The sequence below is a fragment of the Sinohyriopsis cumingii genome, chromosome 19, assembly GCF_028554795.1.
Source record: "Sinohyriopsis cumingii isolate HCF-2022 chromosome 19, ASM2855479v2, whole genome shotgun sequence".
NCBI lineage: Eukaryota > Metazoa > Mollusca > Bivalvia > Unionida > Unionidae > Sinohyriopsis > Sinohyriopsis cumingii.
In genome coordinates, this window is record NC_142979.1 from 32,212,266 (window position 1) to 32,237,561 (window position 25,296).

The window sequence follows — 25,296 nt, forward strand, 5'->3', positions numbered from 1 at the left end:
TGGCCACAGTGTGAGTTAACATTACAACCGCCATCTTGCTTGGATAGACCTTTACAGATCTTCATGTATCAAAGATCTCAATAAACCACGTGAGAGGTCTAGATGAACCAATCAAAGTTCTGGACTTCCGCAGGGTACATTTCCAAACCATTAGCTTAGCAAATGAACTTACTCTTAAACGTCCGTAAAAAAAAAAAAATGGCCTCAGTATGGCACAATGGCTTGAAGATGAGTTAATGGACAAGGCTCTAATTTTGGATTTAAAAAAAATGGCACAGTGACCTCAAGAAGTTATAAGTGGCACAACAGGATAAAAAAAAATGACGTTGGTATCAATGGTGAAATTAACATTACGGCATCCATGTTGAGAGGATGGCATTTGATTGGAATTAACTTTGTTGCCTCCTGGGTCAATGGGAAATTATTATGTTGCTCCCATATTGTAACTTTCGCAGTGAATTATGGGGTCAAGGAAAACAGGATACTGTGAAAAATATATACCATTGTATTCAGGAACACCCTTCATCGGAATTAGATTATCATTGATTCTATATCAGCAACGAAGGAATTGTTTATGTTCAAAATTTTCGTGTTAACGCAATCATATTTTTCTTTACCGCTTGTGGTAATTCAATAAATAAATACTCAACGTCTCACTGGCTGATATTATATCTGCATGTAATGTTAAATAATACATCACCGCAAAACCCATAATTTGTACCTAGAGTTTTTTTCTTGGACGGACTTTTTATGTTTGGCATTTCGAACATCCTGTCAGTTACCTTTTGCGTTTCATTTCTCTTTAATTTGTGGAAAGGCTTTGTTCCGTGATTTCAGTTTATGACGTGAAACACGTGATCTGTTACTATAATGAGTATACTCGCTAAATCTAGCTGAACTCTTGCGGGTTCAGACTCTCGAAACATCTAAGTTGTCTATTTATTTGTTTTTCAAGCATGGTTCGACATTATTTAAATATAAATACATCGAGGATATTTTCGTGTCCTATGTTAATACCTAATATGTTCCATCGCGTGGCACAAAAATCATGACATTTAAAGAGTGTCTCATCATAAAAATATTTGCAATTTAAGGGAGCAGTAGGAAAAGGATGACCTCATTAATTGTTGCAACAAAGTAATATGCGTTATCACAGCAGGCATTTTCTTAGCGTTCTCAGGCATGTACAGGGGAAATAACTCCAAGCAACGTAAACTTGGTAGAGTTAAATTTCTTGGGCCAAAACAATATATAATAAATCATAATTTCCACGCTCGAAAGGTAATGCAGCTTCCGGTTATTTGTTCCAGCTCATAAAGTGCTCGTTTTCTGGCTGGAAGTATGACTAATGTTGGCATGATGGGAAATATTTTATTTTCTCAAGTGAAAACAAAATATATTCTAAAAAAAATTAAAACCAGTTAGACACTAACTTTCTATATTTCATACCAAAGTATATAATAAAAACATTTATTAAAGCGAGATGGCTGGGCAGTGTGTTTTGAAAACGTAATAAACTTCTAACCTTTTAACAGTACTTCGCAAAATTAGCCCTTCAGAATCAGTAAGGTTGCTTAAATGGTAATGGATGAAAGTGTGGATTGTCTTCTTTACAGTGGTGTACTTGATGAGTGACTGAATGCGTAGATAGTATCGGAAAATTAGATCGGAGTCATCGAGGGGTCATATTTTGACCGGCGAGAGTTAGGTTCCTTGTGTTATATGGTGAGTGTACACATTAGTTTTCCCAGAATCAAGTGCCTGTGGTCATATCGCTACGATGTCTGTAGTGTGACAGTTTATAGTGATGTCTAGCACTTGGGCATCATGCCGCAGACATGTAGTATGATGTTCCACCCAGTCACAGTATCCTGACACCAGGCCGGACACTCCTTACACTAACCTCTTAATGCTGAGCGCCAAGCGACATTAGTTGCTAGTACCATTTTTATAAGTCTTTGGTATGACTCAGCCGGGGTTCGAACACACGACCTCCCGCATCTAAGGCGGACGCTCTAACCACTAGGCCACTGGGGCGGTCTCTTATGTATGAAACTAGTGTAAAAGGTTTCACACGATCGCCACGAAACGTTGTAGATGAGCATGTTAAAGTTACTGTGATTCTACGATTTTTTTAGACCCATTGCCTTCTTTTAGAACTGCAGCATAATTCAACGTAATACACTGGTTTGAAGTGTTTATGGATTGCAGTGAATCTTTGTGCATACCATCTTCATCCTTTATAGATAGTGGTGCTTACATATCTACGTGTACCTACGATTTGTAGTCCTTTCTCTGTTACAGCTGGATATAACAAATGAGATAATATTGTGATTTACTTTAAATGTATTACTTCGCTTATTTGTTTTTTTTTTATATGCCAAATAAGAATGTCCTAAAAGAGAAATTACATTTTTTTTTAAACAACAGATATCTAAGATAGTGTTCAAGTTTGGATAACTTGACGGGAAGAAAAGACAACAATTCAATTACATACATTATTATTATGTTCATACAATTAATAATCAATAATTGTGTATATTTTCGGCTAATTAAAGCGGTTATTGCATTCAGATACGAGCTGGTACTTACCTGTTGTGCACTTTCTCTTTTGTAGAAGACTTTTCTTATTCGCTGTGGCATCGTACAATAAAATCCAACATACTGTCTAATTCAAAAGCTGTAATAAATGAAGAAAGTGAAGTGAACTTATTGGACTCCATTCAGAATAATGCCAGAGAAACTTTAGTATAGTTTAGAATTGTAACTCTGGCCTTGTCGTACAGGAAAAACTTTGACTACTCTTTCATTTTATTTTTTCTACCATTTGATAATACTTTAACGGAATAAGATCTCGTTTGAACAAAGAATATAGCGTTATTACTGTCCGAAGCCAAGCTAATGTGGTGTGATTAGAAGCCAAGCTATTGTGGTGTGATTAGAAGCCAAGCCATTGTGGTGTGATTTAGAAGCCAAGCTAATGTGGTGTGATTTAGAAGCCAAGTGGTGTGATTTAGAAGCCAAGTGGTGTGATTAAAAACCAAGTGGTATGATTAGAAGCCAAGTGGTGTGATTAGAAGCCAAGTCGTGTGATTAGAAGCCAAGTAGTATGATTAGAAGCCAAGTGGTATGATTAGAAGCCAAGTGGTGTGATTAGAAGCCAAGTGGTGTGATTTAGAAACCAAGTGGTATGATTAGAAGCCAAGTGGTGTGATTAGAAGCCAAGTCGTGTGATTAGAAGCGAAGTAGTATGATTAGAAGCCAAGTGGTATGATTAGAAGCCAAGTGGTGTGATTAGAAGCCAAGTGGTGTGATTTAGAAGCCAAGTGGTATGATTAGAAGCCAAGTGGTGTGATTAGAAGCCAAGTGGTGTGATTTAGAAGCTAAGTGGTTTGATTAGAAGCCAAGTGGTGTGATTTAGAAGCCAAGTGGTGTGATTAGAAGCCAAGTGGTGTGATTTAGAAGGATCGTAAAAACCATCTTAAGATGCTTCGGTGAACTTTCTTAGTCCATCAGCTCAGTTTAAATTCAGTGATCAACTCCACAAAAAATATTTGTAGTACTTCACTTTAAACGATTCAAGATCGATTATTTATTTATCTATCTATCTATCTATCTATATATATATATATGGCCTGAGAGCCAGCTCTAATCCGTATATATGGAGATTCATTGTTAGAAGGTGAAGGAGGATTGGTAACTATATTATTAAGCAAGGGACATAGACCGTGGACATTTTGAGATAGAGCGCCAAAAGCCCCCGGAAGTACAATTGACTTGAAATAGAACTGTGGGATTTGTAATATAAACATATGTTTTTTTAAACCATTAATGTCAGTGATAGTCATTTTCTATCAAAATATTACAAAAAGGTTATAGGGTATGACACAAACAGCATTCCACTTGGCAAATGATGCTATCACACCGTCATATTGCATAATATCAAAACGTCATTATATCTGGTTGTCAAATTTTAATTTCAATGAAATGAGGTATTCTATTTTCGATATCTTACACACTATTTCTAATATTTGACTCATTACATTTAGTAATGCATTTTAGACACGTACACTCTTAATAGCGCAGCTTTGAAATAGACAAATTCTGGAAGAACCCTGAAGGAGAGTGATGGAGGGAAGAACTTGGGGGCTAAGGGGTTAAGGAACTTCAAGGTTAGTATAATGCCATAAAATGTAATTATGATCAATATTTGTTTCGTCGCTGGACTCGCTGTTATGTATATTTTATTAATTTATATTTGATTTAATTTCATTGTTTGTTTGTAAGTTTTAAAAAATTTTATTTTTTATTTCATTACATGTCAATGTAATGTAATTCTGTTTACTAGGAATTTGATATTTTCCAGAAAATTCAGTTTGACCTGAAACTTTTTCATAAATACCTAATAATGGAAACAGTTTTACTATGTTGGACTTAGTTCCCGACCTTGATTCAGAAATCACTGAGACAAGTAAACAACTTTTTATTTTTATTTTATTCTCGGAGTAAAATGATTGGTTTTTATCAAGGTCATACTTAGAGTACGTGATTTTTATATGTAAACAGCCTAAATTTGGCAACTCTGGGTTTTCCGAAATTCCGCATTAGTCAGGGTTTATACCAATGTCTATAGAGATATTTCTCATTTGGGTTTTTACTTTACACTGGAAAGTGTCTGTTGTGACAGTCTGGAGTTATAATTTAATTTTTATTCAAATTATTTGGATTCTTAAAGATAATTCTTGTTCCTGGAAATATTTGAGTGTTCATAGAGAATTCTTGGACAAAGACATTTATTTAAATTTTATTCGGAAATTCAAACACTGGAATATTATTGTCAGTGGTTCACAAAGAACTGCAAACACATCAGCTCTGTACTGGCTACAGTATACGACATCGCTTTCCGTTTTGAATATTTCGCCGGAACTCGGATTTGAATTCATTAAAACATTTCATTCCTAGGACTTCTAAAATTGATTCGTGGATTATTCTTGGATTATTTTTGGATTTGATTCGTAAAACCGTAAGTTCTTTTTTTTTCTTCATTTTTACAGTGTTTTTCCAGGGAAATAATTTATTTGTTAAATTTTTCAAAGCTTGTTGTTTTCACTCTTTCTTTTGTTACTGTATATTAGATCCTAAAAACGTAACATAGGAGTCGCTAGGAATCCTACGTAAAAGAGGGAGAATATACTTCTAAGTTCGTTTCTTGCAAGGAACCATTTACCGTGAAGCTCTTTCTAATAGATTGTTTCTTTCTCCAAGCTACATCTACATGTAATTGTTACAACAACCATATTCAGCACATAAAGGAGCTTTCAGTTTGATAATCTATTTTCTTTAATTTGCCCTATGCTGCTTATAATTTCCACAAATCCTTGGGGTACATGCTTTTAGATTCTCAGTGGTTTATTAGTGGTATATTTATATTTATTAGTGTGGTGATTCATTATCTGTCCATTATTCTTGCTCGTCTTTTTAGGGTCAGCTTTTGCCGTTTGAAAAGGATTCATAAAGTGTATTTTTACAGCTGTATAATAATTTTTAGCGCATTTTAACATTAAAAAACCAAATCAAGGTTTGCTTTCAAGCTTAGTGCGGATGGCTTTACTTACTCCTTAGTCTGGATATTGTTTAACATATTACTGATAGTAAAATGAAAATCAAATTGTCCTAAGGAAGAAGAAAATTGCAAAGAAAAACACCCACAAAAACATTTAGGTCTACGAAATCATATTTTGTGTGAGTTCAAGCGTGGATGTCTTCCGTAGGAAATACAAATTTGTGTAAAATAGTAATATCAGTTATTGTTAACTTCACCTTGATTATATGATCGAGAATTAGCATTGTGAACATACACAGCACCAAAAGTGGGATCGGCATCAGTATTAGTCATATACTGATTGAATTTAAATTAAATTAAACCACAAAATGTAATCATGCTCTCTCTCTCTGTCTGTCTGTCTGTCTGTCTCTCTCTCTCTCTCTCTCTCTCTCTCTCTCTCTCTCTATATATATATATATATATATATATATATATATATAGTGCATGGTGCGGGATAGAATGTCCGATAAATACCCATATACCACCACGTTTTCGTTTTGTTGATATCTTTCTTTCCTATTTCGAAGGGAAAGAAAGGATGATAATGACATATCCTGGTGCATCCAAACGTTTTTTGATAAATGACATCATGGTAATAATGAAATATCTTGGTGCGTCAAGACTTCATTATATATTTCGCCCTAGTCTTGAATTTATTACTTCGAAAATAAGCGAAGTAATGTTAAATTCCATGTTTCACTGAATCGTATTGTTTGCTAACTGCACGACGGTAATTGTACTAGGAAAAAGTCAAGTTTCAACGTGACTTAACAAATCTTTTTCACGGAGTGATTCAAAATTATTTTAGGTGTGCCTAAAATATGTATGTAAACATCAGTCGTTTGTTTTACATTTCGTAAGCACGTGTTAAATGTCAGAGACTCGTCGAGGATAGTGACACGATTAACTAATCTTTTAGAATGTTTTGAGCAGACGGCACAAAATATTCAGCCAAGGCAAAGATATGCATATCCATATGTTCTTTCAGAATATTCTGTATCATTGTAGAGCATGCTAGGTTATGTCAGCTGGTTTAGTCTGGTTTTTTACCTTGAGACTCCAAGAGAAAAAAAGACTATTTTACACTCTGGTTGTAAAGTTATAACATAGCAAGTAAATAAGAAAATTAACATGAATATAGAATATAATATAATAACATTATGCTTAACAGGAATTACAAAATTTGGAAAACACAGGCTAGGAACCTGCCAATAGTTTGAAGTCGTTATGTTACCTGTATTCATTAGTAGATTATATTTTACATCGTTAACCCGGGAAATGTAATGATGCGGTATCTTTTCTCCCCTTTCATTATGAAAATAAAAACACGACAAAAGATAATTTTATTCATAACCTATTTTTTTTTCGAGCGACAGAGTACAAAATATTTTTCTTTCTATGGAAGATAGGTTAAAGGTCACAAAATTCACTTACATAATCCTACACTCAGTGGTCATTATATGTGTCGTCGTCGAAGGTGTGGTCACTCTATGTTTCAGTAAACCGAATTGTGTGGATAAAATAAACTGACTGTATTTTCCTTGAGACCACAGTCACGTTGCTGATTCACAACGATGGGTCTTTAGTTCTTCACGCTAGGTCACTATTTCTTCTTCATGAGGAAACTATTTCATTTGCATGACTCTAAAAGGAGGTTATTTGAATTTTATTTTAAACCTCTCGGTATGACTTTTCTTCATTCATTGGCTCAAGTTATGGTGGCATGGATGTGGGAGTTCTAGCGATTAGCAATTGTTTTTTTTTTTTTTTTTTGGGGGGGGGACTAAATTAATACGTTGATAACAACTTCATTTTCCCTAGTATTGGCTGATCTATTTTTCTTGAGAGACTTCATCTTACGATAAGCTTACATATGTATAATGACATATATTGCAACAATTATAGTTAAGGGCACAAACGCATTAGGAAACCGGTACAAATTTACTTACTAAGCATTTATTTTGTAAATTTGTTATATCCTTATTTTCAATTATCATCAGAGACTATATATGTATGATTGCTATCGAAAACTGGAGTAGGGCGACAATAGTGGTCTAGTATTTTTTATTGCATGTTATGTATATTTTAGTTGTAGTTTTTGTTCGCATCATGATTCTATGTTATGTTTATCATTATTGTAATTGATATTTGTCCAAAATCAAGTTCATGGTCTATCTGACTAGTGACGTTTATAGTGTAAACAACACAATACATAGCTAACTAACATTTCTCTATGATTATAGATTAAAAAATAGAATAGTTCTTAATAGACGTAAACATTTTCATCTCTATCGGAATGGATGATATTAGTTATTATGTTTATTTGAATCTGAGCCCAGGACATTAGTTTTTCACTTGGATATTCATAATCTTAGAATGGAAATTGGTCTATATCATGTCGCCGTTAATGTGTCATAGATTTTTATATTAATGTTGTTTACTTCAAAATTACTCATTCCTACAGCCTAACTGTTGTGTTGTTTTTAATTTCGTGGATTTACTATTTAAGCTATCTGGAATTACAAAGAGATCATTAATACTTCTTGGACTAATTCATTATTTTAGAATAACTGTGAATTTATTCAAGGACCTTATGAATTATATTATTGTGGTACATAATACTATTGACACATCGTCACATTCCAGGCCATCAGCACACTAGCACATTCAAGACGAAAGGAACATCAGCACATTCAATATTGGAATTTATTTGTAACACCATTGGAATTCATTTAGGACTCTATACATTTTATATTTTTGACAGAACTTTTAGGACTATTTGGGATTTATTTCACAATAATGTAAGTTATTTTACAAGTTTCACTTTTGTATTCTAGGAAAAGAAATTATTTGTTTAATTTTACCAAACTTTACGGCTTCTGTTTTTCTGTTACTTAGTTTATGACCATAGAGTCGTAACAAACTTTTCTAGATCACAGCCTCTTACCCTCTAACCTTTCTTAGTTTATGAAGCAAGCCACATACATTGTGGAACTCTTTGGTTATCAGCACTAACAATCCATGAAAGTGAAGTGACCAGACACAAACATCTAGAGTCACATGACCTTGAAAACTAATTAAAAAGGCAAAAACCGCTATTGCCACACTTCGCGAAAACCGCTCATGAAAATAAACACGTATTTGAGATTGTTTATTATGACCTTGGTAAAGTTATTGTTAGGCCTATATTATTGATGGTACCTATTCTACAAAAACACAAGCCAGTAATTGATTGTTACTAGGGCCTAACCGAGTAGATAATTTTCACCGAGTACCGAATCCGAGTATTTGGATGTACTATTTGCCAGATCCAGGCACGAACCGAGTAGTAGGTGCGACTCCGGAGAGTACCGTTTGTTTCATTATCGTATGCAAAGCTTAAACTTTAAATGTTAACTGTTTGTGTAATTATAATTTATTTTAAACTAAATTATTATGTATTAACAAACTTTTTTTTCAAAGTTCGATATTTATTGAATTATTTTACTTGTAACCATTTGTGCGTGTATTATTTGCCGAGGCGAATACTTCCAAATAGTACCGAAAAACGGGATATTCGGCCGAGGCGAATGTCCGAGGCGATTTCCGGTTAGGCCCTAATAGCAGCAGGGAAGTTCTACAGACCAGACGTTCCAGACCAAATAAAGCTTCCTACGAGAACTTTCTCCGTAGAAGCCTCAGATTTCAAAAATAAGCCTTCCTACGAAAAATAATTTGCGTAAATTCACTCCCGACTGCAATTTTTTGTGTGCAAATTCAATGATTCTAGACAAGTAAAAAAAGGGGGGGGGGGGGGAAATTTATTCTGGTGTCGACAAAGTTTGCAAAGTTTGGCTGCGAGTCTCATGAATAAATTTGATCGAGACCGATTCGATATCTACTACGCGGATCATGAAGATTAATCGTGATAAAACCGTGCGGTGTCGCCTGGGCGCGGCTGAAGAAATTTTTGAATTTGTTTATGTCCATATCGCCGTTGCACCAAGTCTGATGAATATTTCTTAGCGTGTGAGTATCGACGCCATTGAAAACCGACAAAATGTTACAATTGTCCCTAATTACCTTTGGAATTTGCGTATATCGCTGCGTCACGTAAATAACATCGGTGTTCTTGTGTCGGCCACGCGAGAATATCCTAGCCGGATTAGTTTGCTTATCCAGCATAACATCATCGAAAACAACAAGATTATTAACATCGCCGTCTAAATTTTCCACTGATGGAGCTTCATTGATGTCTGTGATGAATTCGATTGTGCCTTCGTCGGTATTGTCGCTAAATTCCTTTAGTACTTGATAACAACGCTGATCATCAACGGATGGCGCAACCAAATACAACTTATCCCATTTTAGCCATCGCATTATCAAATTTAGCAACAACTGCGTTTTTCCAGAACCAGACGGGCCAATAATTATCATCCTTATCGAATTCGGTAACACCGCGTTGTGTTTCACCTGCTCGCGTCGCTTCGTGGCTGAAAAATCAATTACATTCATGTTACTAGAATATATGGATCTATATTGTGTTAAATGTCGCACGCGCACAGCTACGATAAATCCAACCGAAATCGTCACACGCAACAACAGGAACGCAATTGCAGGAGAATGCGAAGTTTGTAAGACGCGCAAATTCAGATTTGTAAAAAAAAAAATAGAAGAACCGGAGGAGACATTACCGCCTCCATGAAAAATCTACCCGGGTTGCCCTGGGCGAAATATCCCGGAGAAAAGCATCTGCCAGGATACAATTACTGCGGACCCGGCACGAGGCTTGATATAAGACTCAATGATAATAATCAACCAAATCCCGGCGAAGATCCAGTAAACGCCATCGATAACGCGTGTTACTATCACGATCTTGCGTATCGTAGCGGGGATTTACAACAAAGACATCTCGCTGATATTAGGCTAATTCATGCAATAGACGCGATTCCTGACAAAAGTTTCAAAGAAAAATTGGCAACTTGGTTGATAAAAGGCGCAATGAAAGGTAAATTAGTATTCGGTGCTGGTAAATAATAATGGAGCAGATATATTATTCTCCGCGAGGATTCTGGCGAGGAAAATCAGCAATTGCCAAACTCGCTAAAGCCGCTAAAGTAAAACAATCCACCGCTGAATCGTGGTTATCGAAACAGGCAGTCTGGCAAATATATCTTCCTCCGCCTAAGAAAATACCATATGCAAGTTTCACCGTCAGTGTCCCTAATGAAGTCCTTCAGGCTGATTTAATGTTTCTTCCTTACGATACCGTCGACGAAGTCACATATAAATATGTCTTGACAGTCGTTGATATCGCTAGCAGATACAAGGAAGCGGAACCGTTATCGAATAAAACAGCAACGGAAATTTCAAAGGCATTTGAGAAAATTTACTCGCGATCTCCATTAACATGGCCGAAGCTTCTCCAGGTTGATCCAGGTCGAGAATTTCTTGGCGCGGTTACTTCACTGATGAAAAAGAATAATGTTAAAATCCGTCGCGGTATTGTAGGTGTTCATCACAATCAAGCTATCGTTGAGAGATTCAACAAAACTCTTGCAGAACGATTATTCGGATATCAGTACGCGCGAGAATTCATCCAAGATAATCGATCTCATGATTGGGTATCAAGATTACCTCATGTGATTAACGCGCTAAATAACGAGACAACTCGAACAATAGCAATGAAACCCGCAATTGCAATTACAAAACCGAATATACCCCTAAAGCGAGATTCCATAATTCCGCCTGTGCTAGGTAGCGTCACGGTCAGGTATTTATATAAAGAAGGCGAGGCCGAAGGAGGAAGAAAAAGAGCAACCGATCCAAATTGGAGCGTTACGACACATAAAATATCAGCCGTAACAAGATCGTCAGGGAGACCAGCAATTTATTTCCTAGATTCGCTAGCGCCACAACGCGGATTTACCAAGGAAGAATTACAAATAATACCGAAAGATACTCAACTACCGCCAGCGTCATTAATGTGAAACCGAATTCTACCTAACTGAGATAATTTTCTTACTCTTGACACGGCTAAATACACTAAATTTGACCAGGAAATTCTATCATCGACGATCCAAACTTGGCCATCCACGGTTAATCCCTGCGACGAGTGTATCGTTGTTGCATATCCAAGTTTCCATGGCGATCTTTCTGCGTTTATCGCGTCATTAACAAGATTAATATCAACAAGAATAATATCGTTCAGTACCAAGATCTTTTCCTCTCCGCAGGGTAAAGTAACACTAATATTTTGTTTCCTGGTATCAGCGGGCCTGTAACACAACGGCACCTGTAATGTTGGAAATTTCTCGCAATGAAGCTTGAATAACATTTCCTGAATAATATCGCGAACAATTTTCCTACTAGCAACGATCAAATGATCGGGACGCCACAAATTTAGAAAAATATCCATCGGAGTCTCGTCGATTATTCTTCTCATCACATCGCATTGAAACTTATTCGGTTGTAATCGAATTAATTTCTTAAATTCAGTCAGTAAAATATCATCGGATCTATAATCAGCGTCGATTTCCTCATAATAGTCAACGAAATTCCTGAGCCATTCGTGAGGAGATTCACCATCAATCGGATCAGGCTGGCCATGATCTCCGCACATTATCACGGCGGTATTTTTCTCCTCCAGCCAGATCAGGAACGATTTTAATACAACTAAATTTACTGTGCAAATTTCATCAAATATTATAATTCTGTTGATATATTTATTTCCCATACGAGCCGAATCCCATAATCCACCGCTGTATTTGAAATAACTGTGATAAGTACAAGAATCAACGCCGCGTTGCCTTATTTCTCGCGCTAATCTGTGAGTTGGAGTCAACACTATCATATCAGATTTCGCAAATAAATTTATCGCTCGCGTTGTTTTACCGCTACCACCAGGTCCATTTAGGTAAACGAATTTACTACGTGAAATCGGGTCAAATGCAGATGCAGCCGTTGATATTTTCTCACATTTATCCCGATGAAATTTATCGCAATCTTCGACATCGGCGTCTTCACAATAATCTAGGATATCCTCGTTTTTTATCCTCCAAGTGCCCCAAGAGCCATCGGCGATTAAATTATCCAGCCTATACTGATATTTCTTATCGATATAAAACGAGTCCGTTGCGACCCTTACCGCGATATCAGAAAATTTATTTATCATCGACAGTAAATTTATACTCACATAAGCGAGCATCGATGATCTCAAATGCGTATACTGCGCTGATTCTCCATCGAGATAAGTGATTACGGTACCTAATTTTTCTCCGTCAATAATAATATTTTCTCTGTTGCAGAATATTCCTCGCGATACCGTATCGGCAATAATAAAGTCCATTTCGGCATCGTTGATAAACAACCTAGCGTGTCGGTGTTTATGATCAACGGATCCTCCTTGAGTAAATTTGCCAATTATTTTTCTTCCGATATCTTTCGCGTTTTCACAGTCCGTCGGCAACCACACTTCAGTTTGTTTCCTGTATGATATAATTGCCTCGCTAACCGTCAACGATATTAACATTGACGAATCCAGCATATACCTCAACAACACCGTAGGGACCCAACGACGTTGCGATAAATGCCGACCAAACCAAATATAACAAATTTTATGTAAATTTTCAGCAAACTCGAACGAAGTAACATAAGCGAATCCCGTCATGACAAAATCAGGCAACGGTCCGTTAATTGCTACCCTTGTCATCTCGCTGGTGGGATGGCCAAATTTAGCAAAATAATCCGCACAATCGCCATATCCGAGGAAACTTCCAGGATAGCACGCGCTCATATCAACGGAGATCATGTCTTCGAAATAATACTTGGTATTCCACAATCCGCCATGGCCGTATTCGATACAACTAAGTTGAATATCAGCGAGGTATTCGTTTCTCGTAGGTTTCCACGAATTTCTTTCTCTGGCAGCGTGAGCAGCAACAGACGGAACAGTAAAGCAGTTCGTTAATAACTGATCGGGATTTGACGAATATTTCACCGCGATATTTCTCATCGATTCATGTAATTTTTCATCTCGGTAAATATCTCCTCGCGGCAATATAAACTGATCGTATTTTTCTTCGCTCGAGAATAACCAAACCGATATCGGATCAGATGCGGCTAATATTTTGATATATCTGAACATAGCATCGGAATTGTCCTTTGCACCATCAACGGGATAAAATTTAACAACACGATCTCGCGGGAATATCATTACCGACTGCGACCACGCATGTGAATTATGATCAACAATTTCGATTGGTACTCCTCGAGATCTATACGGCGACGAATATAATATTTCTCCTGATAGCGTTTTCACGGTAATAGGAAATTTAAGTTTCTTGCTCAACACAGCAACATCGTCAATCGATGCGCCATCAACAACTGTCTTCGCCCATGAGTTAATTTTATCCAACCTCAACTGGGTCAGACCAGATCCACGACGAGCGTTTTTCATGTGCTCGATAACACGCTCAGCCACGCAATTTATCATCGGTGATTCTTTCATCGCAGGTAGATTTTTCATGTCAGGATTATTATTTAGCCGATAAATTCCATAAACAACAGCGCTAGATGGATACGCCCTAGCATAATAAGGACCGTCAATTCCCAATAATAATCCTGGCTTCGAATTTTTATCAAGAACAACATTTTTCTTACCGCCACGCACGGGATCTCGTTTATCACGAATAATCCAAGTATCGTCAGGCATTTGTGCAATAAGTTTTATTCCGAAGATAAATCGTTCTTCTTTATGTTCGTTTTTTATATGCTCGATTATCTTCTTCGCTCGCTCCAGATTCATCGTAGCATCAACAGAGTTAGTTTTCCATGTCGACCAAGTGTGAACCGCTCCATCATCGAAAAATTCTTTTTTGGCACGATCAACCTCAGGAATGATATATTCTGCCTCATCAAGATCAAATGCATCCATTATTATATTTTAGACAAATGTTTAAATTATATAATGCAATGCAAATGGATACCAATCGGATCAACAAAATCATGCGACAAATCCTGCAGAGGCGATTATTGTGGCGCTCACATATATGCAATTCGACGAGGCAGTAAAGGACCACAACGGTGTTTAGTTTGCCAAGTTGGCACTCGAGGAAAGACTCGATTGTGTTTATCCTGTGGAGGGAAAAATTATCGAGAATTGCGCCGATATTATGAAAAAAGATCCTCGTCGATAATAACTTGCGAAGAAGATTATATTAATCGATTCAAGGCAAATTACGATTTAAACAAACAGAATATTGTATATGGAACTGAAATCGACGATTCCTCCAGCAACAATCACGCACGAGTATAGATCTCATCCAACCATTGATGGATATGAAGCATCTTCGGATGGTGTTGTCAGAAATATCAAAACGAAAAATCAAGTCGGTAGTGTTAATAGATTTGGATATCTCAAAATTACCATCGGTAATGATAAAAAACGAAGATATACGACTTATTTCTGTCACAGGTTCGTATACGAGTGTTATCACGGACCAATAAAAATCGGTCTTGTTATCGACCACATTGACGGAAATAAACTTAACAACAAACTATCCAATCTCCGGGCTGTAACTCAAAGTGTAAATTGTAAATTTAATGGCGGATATCGATCAGCTAAGGCGGTAAAATCATTAAATCGAGAAACAAATGAAGAAATTGTATTCACGTCGATGAACGCCGCCGCAAGGTATTTTGGTATTAATCAAGCATCGGTGCAACGCGCGGCAGAAAAAATAATCAACGCAGCATTTTCCTATGAATTTGGCGAATGGATCGAGTTTTACTATATTCCGATAATATCCGAAGAAAATTAATTGAATATTACAAAAATTATATATGGACGAAGAAAATATAAATAACATCATCGAAGCCATCGATGATCTGAGAAAGAAAAAAATAAATCTTCCATCGGATCTAGACACGAATAAAATTCGATCCGAATTCGAGACGATTGTTCAGGGAAAACTCGAATATAAATACACGCTGCCGTCAGAGTACAAATTAATAAAAAAGATCCAAATTGCCATGTATCAATCACTTGCGACTGTCAGCGATGATCAAATCGAGGATTTTGTTAAATTATCTACGCTAGTGGAAAAAGCTAGGTTGATTTTATCGGATGCATATGAATCAAAAAAAATTACAAGCTCGCGTGTCAGACAACTGAAAAAACTTGTCGATGAGAGCAAGGCCAAGGAAATTTCTGATCCTTGAATTTTCCTGAAGATTTCCGCAAACAAAAAAAAAACAAAAATTAAAAAAATCTTCCAATTTTGAAAATTTCCCCGGTTTTTATTTATTTTTTTGGCCCATTTTTCCCTGGTGTACAGATTCAAAAAATCTGCGATTCTCACGATTTTACCAGCAGATTGATACTTATCGTTTCCCCGCGTATATCAAGCAAATTTCCTTTCTGATCCGTTAGTTTGAAATTTATCCTTGACAACAATCGATTATGACATCTTAGGTAAAACGGATTCACTGGCTCCTTTATTATCAAATAACCAGGAGAAGCGCTAGGTGAAAACGAATACAATATAAATCCCTGCTGCGCCTGATTTGACTCTGACGAATCAACATTGTAGCTGCCCTCGACAACATCCGCGTGAAGATAAATCGCGATAACTTCCGTTATGTTAACGATACCTGGCGAGATATGCCGCCCCTGCCCGGCGGGATCGTTATTGTGTTTGAGAATCGATTCTGATTGTATTTTTTTAGTCCACGCGGCATGTAACTTCGGAAATAAATCATCGATGGTATCAGTAACAGATTTTCTCATTTTATCAACATCATAATCGGGAAATTTGAAATTTGGTAGCGTTTCCTCGGTTAAACCAAATACTCTCATGAATTTTTGTTTTTCTCCTGAATTTCTGATCAACTCGAATTTGCTAATAGGAAGAACATAATCGGCAATTGATATATCGTCGACTATCGCCTGAATAAACATACCATGATAATATTCAACATCATTCGCGAGTTGATTTAAAATTTTCACGCGTCCGATAATTTCGCTACATGAGCCTGATTTATTTAAGATGCATTCATGAAAGGATTCCCGCAATAAATTTAAATGTAATTTATGTTCTTGATTAAATTCGTTGATGGTTCTTCTTATCGAGATGCCTTCTATGGGGAATATTTTCCTGTTAATGTGGGTAGCGTCGAAGATTTTCACACCGGGGGGAATTTTGGGAAGAACCAACCACGAGAGAATTTTTTCGTCCCTAAAAGTAAAAGCGAACATTAACATGTTAAATTTGTGGATGTTCACGAAGCTGATGGCAGTGTGGATTAGAGACTTGTGTTTGATATCTCCGTACCATCCTTCGTCGGTGGTAAAATCTGATTTTTTTGGTTCCGGTTGCTCTGGAGGAGCTTCCTCGTACCAACCTGGAATAATAAAATCAGATTTTTCTGGTTTTGCCAGAGGTGCGATTTCAGGCCAACCTAATATGGTCCTAATCGATGATTGGTAAATATCTACCATGTACGGTGATTTCACTTCTATCATCGATGACAGTGTTGGATAGTGCGCAGATATCTTTATTCCCGGAGTAGCATCGCCGGTTATATTTGATATTCTACTGGTAAATTCCTTACCTAGTTGCTCAATTTCATAACTGCCTGTTGGTATACCAACGACGATCCAATCAGGTGTTCCATCGTGTTTGTTTTTGTTGGCAAAAACAAGTGAATTGTTTGATAATAATTTGCCAAATGATTTCGATCTAACATTGGGCCAGCTATTGTAGACACGCAATTGTGTTAACGCAATTTCTTTGACGCTGATTGGTGTTGGAAAATTAATGCTAAATTCTGGCTTGGTTGAGCTTAACGATATTAGTGTTGTTGTCGGCGGTGTCGTGTTTGTCACGATCTGGGCTAGTTCGGACATTATTAATATTCATTTGTTCAATCTCCGAGTAAATACTGATCATTGCCGAAAATTCTAGATCGGAGATAACGCCATCGTTGAGACTCTCGGAAAGCAGCGATGATAATTTCGAATACGCGTCGTTGACCTGGGATAATTTGTTTTTGTACAATGATAACTTTTCATTCATGCACGAGGATATCTTTTTCGCTACGATATTGAGAACACCAGCGATTGTCGTTGTTGACGAGATTATTATCGTTGCTACGATTGGCGCTATTGTTGTTACCGCGGATAAAATTATTCCAGCACTAGCGACTACCGCGGATACCGCGTACACGGCGACGTCAATGATAACTAATCTACGCTGGTATTTTTTTATTTTTATCTGATACTCGTCTAGGAGCTTTTTTAGCGAACCCTGCCATGACCTCGCCTGATTGTAGCGGTAATCGGATGCGGTCATTTATTAATCTACGATAACAATTACGGATTATGGCGTGTGTTCGGATAAAAATTCGAGAATTACAGAATAGGGTACCGGTCGCATGCTGGTTCTGTCTGGCGGTTCTAGCTTAAATGTGACCTCGTAACCTGAAACCATATAGTAATTAAAATATTCGCCGAAAGTGTAAATCGCAGTCTTTATTTTAAAATTTTCCGAAGAAATGAGAAAAAATATTCGATATATTCCAGTAATTGGCGCGTCAAAATGAAATTTGTTATTCTCGGGTGTCCATATACCTTTTTGTGTTTTTACCACAAATGGTACATGGCAGGGGATATTTTTTGTTTCTACCTCCGCTGGTATCGAAATACGTGATAATCTTCCAAGATTCATTGACGATATTTTTGTGTTAATATCACTAATTTTTGTAGTTGCGTCGAAAAGTTTCGCGTTGATTTCTTGAATTTTTCCATCGTTCGCTGATGTATCGACCTTTTGACGCGCTAATTCACGTACCATGTTAATATCCTCGTTAATTTTTTTCGTTTTCTCATCTATCGATTCACGTATCGCGTTAACCCCCTTGGTAAATTCGGGAACAACAACATCGCTGAGTTTATTAATTTCCTCGCTGATTTTTTTGTTGAGATCGTCGATTGTTGTTCTCTGACCCAACGAGATATTTATTTCGTTAATTTCGGCAAGAATATTAGTAATTTCCTCGTTGATGGATTTTACTCTCTCGATGAGATCGCTGTGTGTAGTTGAGGAGGTATCGATGAATTTTTTTATATCCTCGTCGAGTTTTTTACTGAGATTTTTTGATACCTCCTCGAGTTTTTTAAGATCATTATTTAGCTTGTTAAATCTTTTTGTTATTTTTTCCTGGAAATCATCGGTTGTTGCCTTATCGGACTTTAGAAGCATCGCCGCTGATAACTCGCTATTTTTTGGTTTTATATCCACGAGATCGGCCTTTGGTGGGAACTCCGCGATAATATCGGCGATATCAGCGATAGATTTTAATACCATCTCAGATTGGCGAGTAAATTGACTGATATGATCGTTATATTCTTCTCGCTTGATTATATCAGTTATTTTCACGTTGCTGGTGTGTAATCTTCCCTCGGTATTTTGAAAAACAGCAACTTCGCCAGGATCTACCTCTGACAGCGATAGGAGATTGTTAATATCACTCTTGGTTGCAAATTTTGATGTATCGATGTCACCTGTTTCTGTTTTTTCCTTCCTGTAGAGGGATCTACCATAAATGTCAACCATGATATTTATCTACGGTATATTCAAATACAATTTTGTTATAAGGGCCGGATGATTTTGAAATTGCGTCAAGAACATTAATTGACTCCGGGCCGCATATCGGTGGATCCGCTAATGTCTGCGTTGGAAGAGTCGAATACCAAATCGGAATATTCAGCGAAGACACGTAGTTGATAAATTCTTTCGGTGGTGCTAATCCATACGAGTCAAAATAAACGACTTCGCGAGGATTAATCGCGTAGGCAATCCAATGCGTGCCAGGGCCGGTATTTTTATCGAGATTTATTATTCCTGTCTCGGTAGGGTTTGGTTTTTCTGGTAGTTGATCCCGCATAAATACGCCTCTAAAAAATTTTATTTTTTTATTCTTTGCTTCGCTAAGTAGATCTAAATTTGAATAGGCCGTGCTAATCTTAGGCCGGATCCGTATGGGGGGCGTCTTAGATAAAGGCCGTTTCCCTTTTTTTTACCGTATCTCCCTCCGGTAATTTTACTTGTTATTGCGGAACCTATTTGGGAACCTATCCCTCCGAGCGCGCCCAATCCTAGTGCCTTTCCAATCGCCGGAAGAGCCATTTTCACTAGCCCCAATAGAGGAAGAAATCCGCCTGTTTTGACCATGTCTCTGATGGCGCCTATAGAAAGGCTCACATGAACACCGGAATTTGCTGATTTGGCCTTGGTAAATCGTTCACGTTGACCTCTAGTTAGTGATAGTTTGTTAGGCCCACCATGAATTTGATCGTTTTTCAGTGTTAATTTCATACCGCATCGCTTTGATATCGCTGTTTGGAGTTTTTTCATCTGACCTGGGGTCAGAGTTACACTGACGTGTTCGTATGGCATATTAATAATCGCTTAATCTAAATTTGGAATTTGTCACATGTTCTCGACAGGAGCATCGATGACTCGCATTCTGCCGCTGATGCCTTCCAGGATCATTGTTCTATCACTGAGAATCACTGCGATGGCTCTTGCATTAATTCCGACTGTGTTAATTCTGGCTTTGAAATGGATATCGACAACGGATTGTTTTACCAGGTCGAGATGTTCCAAGGAAAAGTAATAGATAGGATAGAAAGTATTAAAATCCAGCTGTGATATTTGCAATCCGGTATCGATATTTTGATCGCGACCCATGAAACTTAACAATCGATGATACGCGCGGGTCGTCGAATAATTGGCAAAATCGATGGCTATTTCCTCGGATGGTTCCTGCTGGCCGTTTATTCTCAATGAAACGTTTGTTGCCGCGAATTGATCGAATATCATATGATTGTGTTCTTGATCGTATCTATTCATGTTTTGGAGTACAACAAAGATGTGTCTAGGTGCCGAAGCACCCTGTTGTGATGCAATTCGCCAAGTAAATATTCCGTTAATATTAATATTATCGATGGAGTCGGTCATCGTTGTCAGCCAGGACATGACGGATTTTCCGCCTTGATTCATGAATGATAATAATTTTTCTTCCACAATCATCGATGGAATTATCGATGGCATCCACAAGGTAATTTTTTCAAGGACAACTTTACCGTCATCACCTGCACCCGCGCCTGTTTCTCGCCAGATGGCTCTGTTATCGCCAGCGGGGGAGTCTCGAACGAAAGTTATCGTATGTTTTGCCCCGTAAATAACTTTTCTGAAATGCCTGCAAAATCCAAAAATGTGAGATAGTGGAATTGCACAGGAAAATTTTCGATCATCATCTTTTAACATTTTCCTTCGCGTGTGAAATCCAAGATTGTAATTGTTATTGGGGGCGAGCACTACATTTGAAGTATCGGCGGGGGCAGCACCAGCGGCATTTGTCGGTACACCAATATTATACTGATTATGATCAGCTTCATCAGAATTATCCTTGGCGAACATCATACTAGGGCCGGCTGATCTGGTAAAATCATCCGAGTATCTGGCTAGGCCTATGATCGTCGTTGCTATATCAACGTTGTTCGTGATTGATTCAATCTCTCTTCCATCGATCATGTAAGTGGCGCTCTTGAATAACGCCATGATACCGTTGTTGACAAATCCAACCTTAAAATTGGTATCAAATTCGGTATTATCGCTTTTTACAATTTTACCAACAAATTCGATATACGCCTCAGATGGAAGAAAATATCTTGTTGTATCGTGGACTTGAATTTCCTTGCGATTATTTGTATTTGGGTCAACTACGTCGTATGAGAAATACTGGAAATCCCGCACGGATGTGTCTCTACCTACAGGCTCGTCCATGTCAAACACTTCATTTGACACTTGTGCGAACATTTATTATTAAGAATATCATCTAAAACGAAGACCGCTGCCTGAAATGAAGCTTGTATTTGCAACTTCCTTTGCTAGATTTGTCTTAGCAACTTCCTTTGCTAGATTTGTCTTAGCAACTTCCTTTGCTAGATTTGTTTTAGCAACTTCATTTGCGAGATTTGTCTTAGCAACTTCCTGCGCTAGATTTGTCTTAGCAACTTCCTGTGCTAGATCGTTTATTTTTTTATTTGCCGCGTCGTTTATGACTTTGCTGATTTCGGGTGGCATTTCTCTGGTGCTAGGTAATTTGACGGGTTGTTTTTTGCGCATTAAATTTAATATTTTACTTTTGACAACATTGAAGCCTTTACTGGCCAAATTACCGATACCAGAAATGGCGGTCTCGCCGATCTTTCCTATTGCTTTTAACCCGAGCTGTTTGACCACGGGTCCGATTTTAGGTATTATTCGCGTAACGAGACTTCCAATGATATCGCCGAATCCATTGCCGTGAATATATTTGTACACGGGCAATCTAGAGTTTACTATGCGGACCTGTTTGGGTCTGCGCTGATGTTTGTGAACAATCATGTTATTTCAATTATGTTGTTTTAATCGATGAGCTCATCGACAAGTTCCTTGTAAATGTGAGAATTGATGATGCCACCGCGGAATAACCGCTGACAAATATCTGAGGCTTCGTTGATTACTTCGCGAGAGTTATTTCCGGCTCGTTTTCCTCCGATTAATACCTCAAGGCGAGATACATCGTTGACAACACTGTCAGGGCAAATTGTATATCCGCTTCCTGTTTTTGGTTTTGGAAATTGCGATGGCGATAACACATCCTCGAATACTTCTCCTGACGATGTCCCTGATGACGACGTTAGTGGCGAATATATTTCTGGTGAAGATGAAGGGGTACCCTTAAAAAACCACCCCTCTGTTGGATCAATACCCCATCTTATTTTGGGGGAAGGTAAGGGACCCTTCCAGTTTGTCAGATTGGGGTCAACGGGGAGTGGTGGTTCTGGAGGGGGGCGGGGTCTGACTAACGTATAAACATCTCTAGTAGATGGTGGACTTTTTGTCGCTGTCGCTATTTCTCTAGTAGATGGTGGACTTTTTGCCGCTGCCGCTTTTGTTGATTTGTATTGATCAACCTTCAATAAAAATTTTGCAAAATCTTCATCATTGTAGACTATCGGTTTTCCTAAACTACCAAAATAAATTATCGCCTGCCAATCAATTTCTCCGACTTTATCAGCAATATTTTCTTTCAAAAATAAATTTTTAGTTTCCGGAGAATCATCCGCAGCAACTACCATTTTTTTAATATCGTCATCGATTAAATTCATATGTTCTTTGTTCAAATAACTATCTGCGGGTAATTTAGGATCAATTATTAATGAGCCATTGTACACAGATGGTTTATATTCGCTTGGTTGAGTTACTGGTTCCTGATCACTCTGATCTTTTTTCTTTTTTGATTTTCTCTCCCTTTTCTGAGGTGGAATTTTTTCTTTTGGTCTAGCTCCTAATTCCTGTGGTTGAATATCTTCTTCCTGTGGTTGAATATCTTCCTGTGGTATTACTTTTCTCCTTCGTGTTTTAGCTTTTTCTTCCTTCTCCTGTTGTTTTCTTTCCTTCGCTTGCTGTTTTTTATCTTCCGCTAGTTGCTTATTATAATTATATCTATCGTCTGCTGCTTCTAAAAATCTTCTAAAAAATGGATCCCTTTCACTCGCCTGTGTTTTTTCCGCATAAACTTTATATAACATACCATACCAACTATTACGGGTTTTATATTTTCCCTTTCCTATTTCAGTCAAATATTCATTTCGAGTACTAAACATATCTTCCGCAAATTGACCAATTCGATCTATGGTATACAGTGTCGAGAGCGGTCGTGATATTATTTCCCATCCCTCATCGGTGAAATTTTCTCTTAAATTCTCGATATTAAACTTCCCCTTTTTTACTCCCAGTTTTCCTACTACGGTTTTTCCCTTACTACCTATTTTATAAGCAATTGCAGGTTGTCGCCCTTGTGCTGCTGCTGCTATTGCTAATCGCTCGGGTAATGTTCGTGATTGTTCCTCAATACCTTTCAACATGGGAAAAATTCCCTTTTTCTTCGTATCTGGATCTTTTTCGTCACCAAATACAACTTGCTCGATTGTTCCGGTAACTGGCTTCAACCATTTCGATGATACCTCGGCAATTCCATGTTGTACATCTTCGTAACCACGAACATTTCTCTTAAATAATTGTTTTGTCGGGATAAGCTTCTTTAATGCCGCTAATTGCTCTCGCGCTAATCTGGCAGAATGAGGCTCTCCAACCGTACTAGCTTTCGGACTCATATTATTTTCAACTATATTGTTTTAATGCGAGGTAAAATTAGGATCCGCAGCCAAATCCTTTGTGCAAAAAGACACCAGAATAAATTTCCCCCCCCAAAAAAAATCTTTGTTTTTTACTTGTCCAGAATCATTGATTTTGCTCACAAAAATTGCACTCGGGGACGAATTTACGCAAATTAATTTTCGTGGGAAGGCTTATTTTTGAAATCGGAGGCTTCTACGGAGAAAGTTCGCGTAGGAAGCTTTATTTGGTCTGGAACGTCTGGTCTGTAGAACTTCCCTGCTGCTCCCTAATTGTTACCACAGCACGAGCACCACACAGTGTAACAGAAAAATTGTACTGGCAGAGAGTATTTTATAGCATGAAAATTGTGTTGTCACTGGATATTTTATATATATAGCCATATATATAGGCAATGATGTCGGGCATTTCTGAGCACCTAAGGTTTCCGTCACTAATACTGAAGCAAAAGGCATACCGAATATAACCGATTGACGAAAATAAAATACTGCAATACTTACCATTTGAAAAGAGACAATTGTCACCAGAATATTCGGTTCAAAATAATTTTAATTTTGGACACAGGGGATACCACCCTCCGTGTTTTCATGACTCGCGATATGTCGGCCTATTCTGCATACATCTTTGAAAAGATGTAATGGTTATTAATCGGGCTATGGAAATGAAATATTACTTTCGACTGTTCCTGTCAGCATTTCAGTCGAGTAATTTGGTCAGATTTATAGCCAGTTCTGCAAAATTCAACGTAACAACGCCAATAAATGGCAAGCGATATTAAACCAACAAATCGATCTTGGAAAAAGAATTAGTAGAGTTCAACATTTTATAAAAAAAATAAGCTATCATGCGGAAGAGAAACAACAATGAACAGGGTGTAATGTATTTACGATGACTTGTTTATGGGAAAAAATATTACAGAATTTAGAAACAGACTATAAGCCAATGAATTATTTTGAGAATCCCGTTCTAGCGGCAAGTTGACACGTTGGGTAGCAGACGATTTTGTACGTATGGGAAAAGTTCTTGCAAAATTGGAAACTTTGATTAAAATACAAAATTCTTTTAAGGTATACATTTCCATCTTTTAAATGATGTTTTTATTTGTACCATTCTAAGAGATACATAGCAAATAAAATTTTCTGAGTTCAAGAAGGTCATGGAGGGGGTCTTCATATTGTTACGTGTTTAGGCTTTTACAAAAGTAACAAGAAAAGAGCGAAAACAACAAGCTTGGTAAAATTTAACAAATAATTTATTTCCCTAGAAAAACAAGGTAAAAATGAGAACAAGATCTTACATATTTTACGAATCAAATCCAAAAATAATCTAAGAATTAAAAAATAGAAGTCCTAGTAATAAAAAGTTCTAATGAAACTGAGTTCGAATCCCTATGACATCCAAAATGGAAGGCGATGACGTATGCTTTGGTCAGCGCCGTACTGATGTGTCAACAGTTCGTTG

The 25,296-nt window shown here is 37.4% G+C and overlaps 1 protein-coding gene across 2 annotated transcripts in view; it reads right to left on the reverse strand.

The window, feature by feature from the left end:
* The window catches only part of LOC149775392 (uncharacterized), a 213,690-nt gene that overhangs the window by 176,822 nt on the left and 11,572 nt on the right, over positions 1-25,296 (reverse strand). For both annotated transcript variants that reach the window (XM_089943911.1, XM_089943908.1), the window contains exon 2: positions 2,593-2,680. The gene's annotated coding sequence lies outside the window, so the exon portion shown is untranslated. The remainder of the gene's footprint in view (positions 1-2,592; positions 2,681-25,296) is intronic.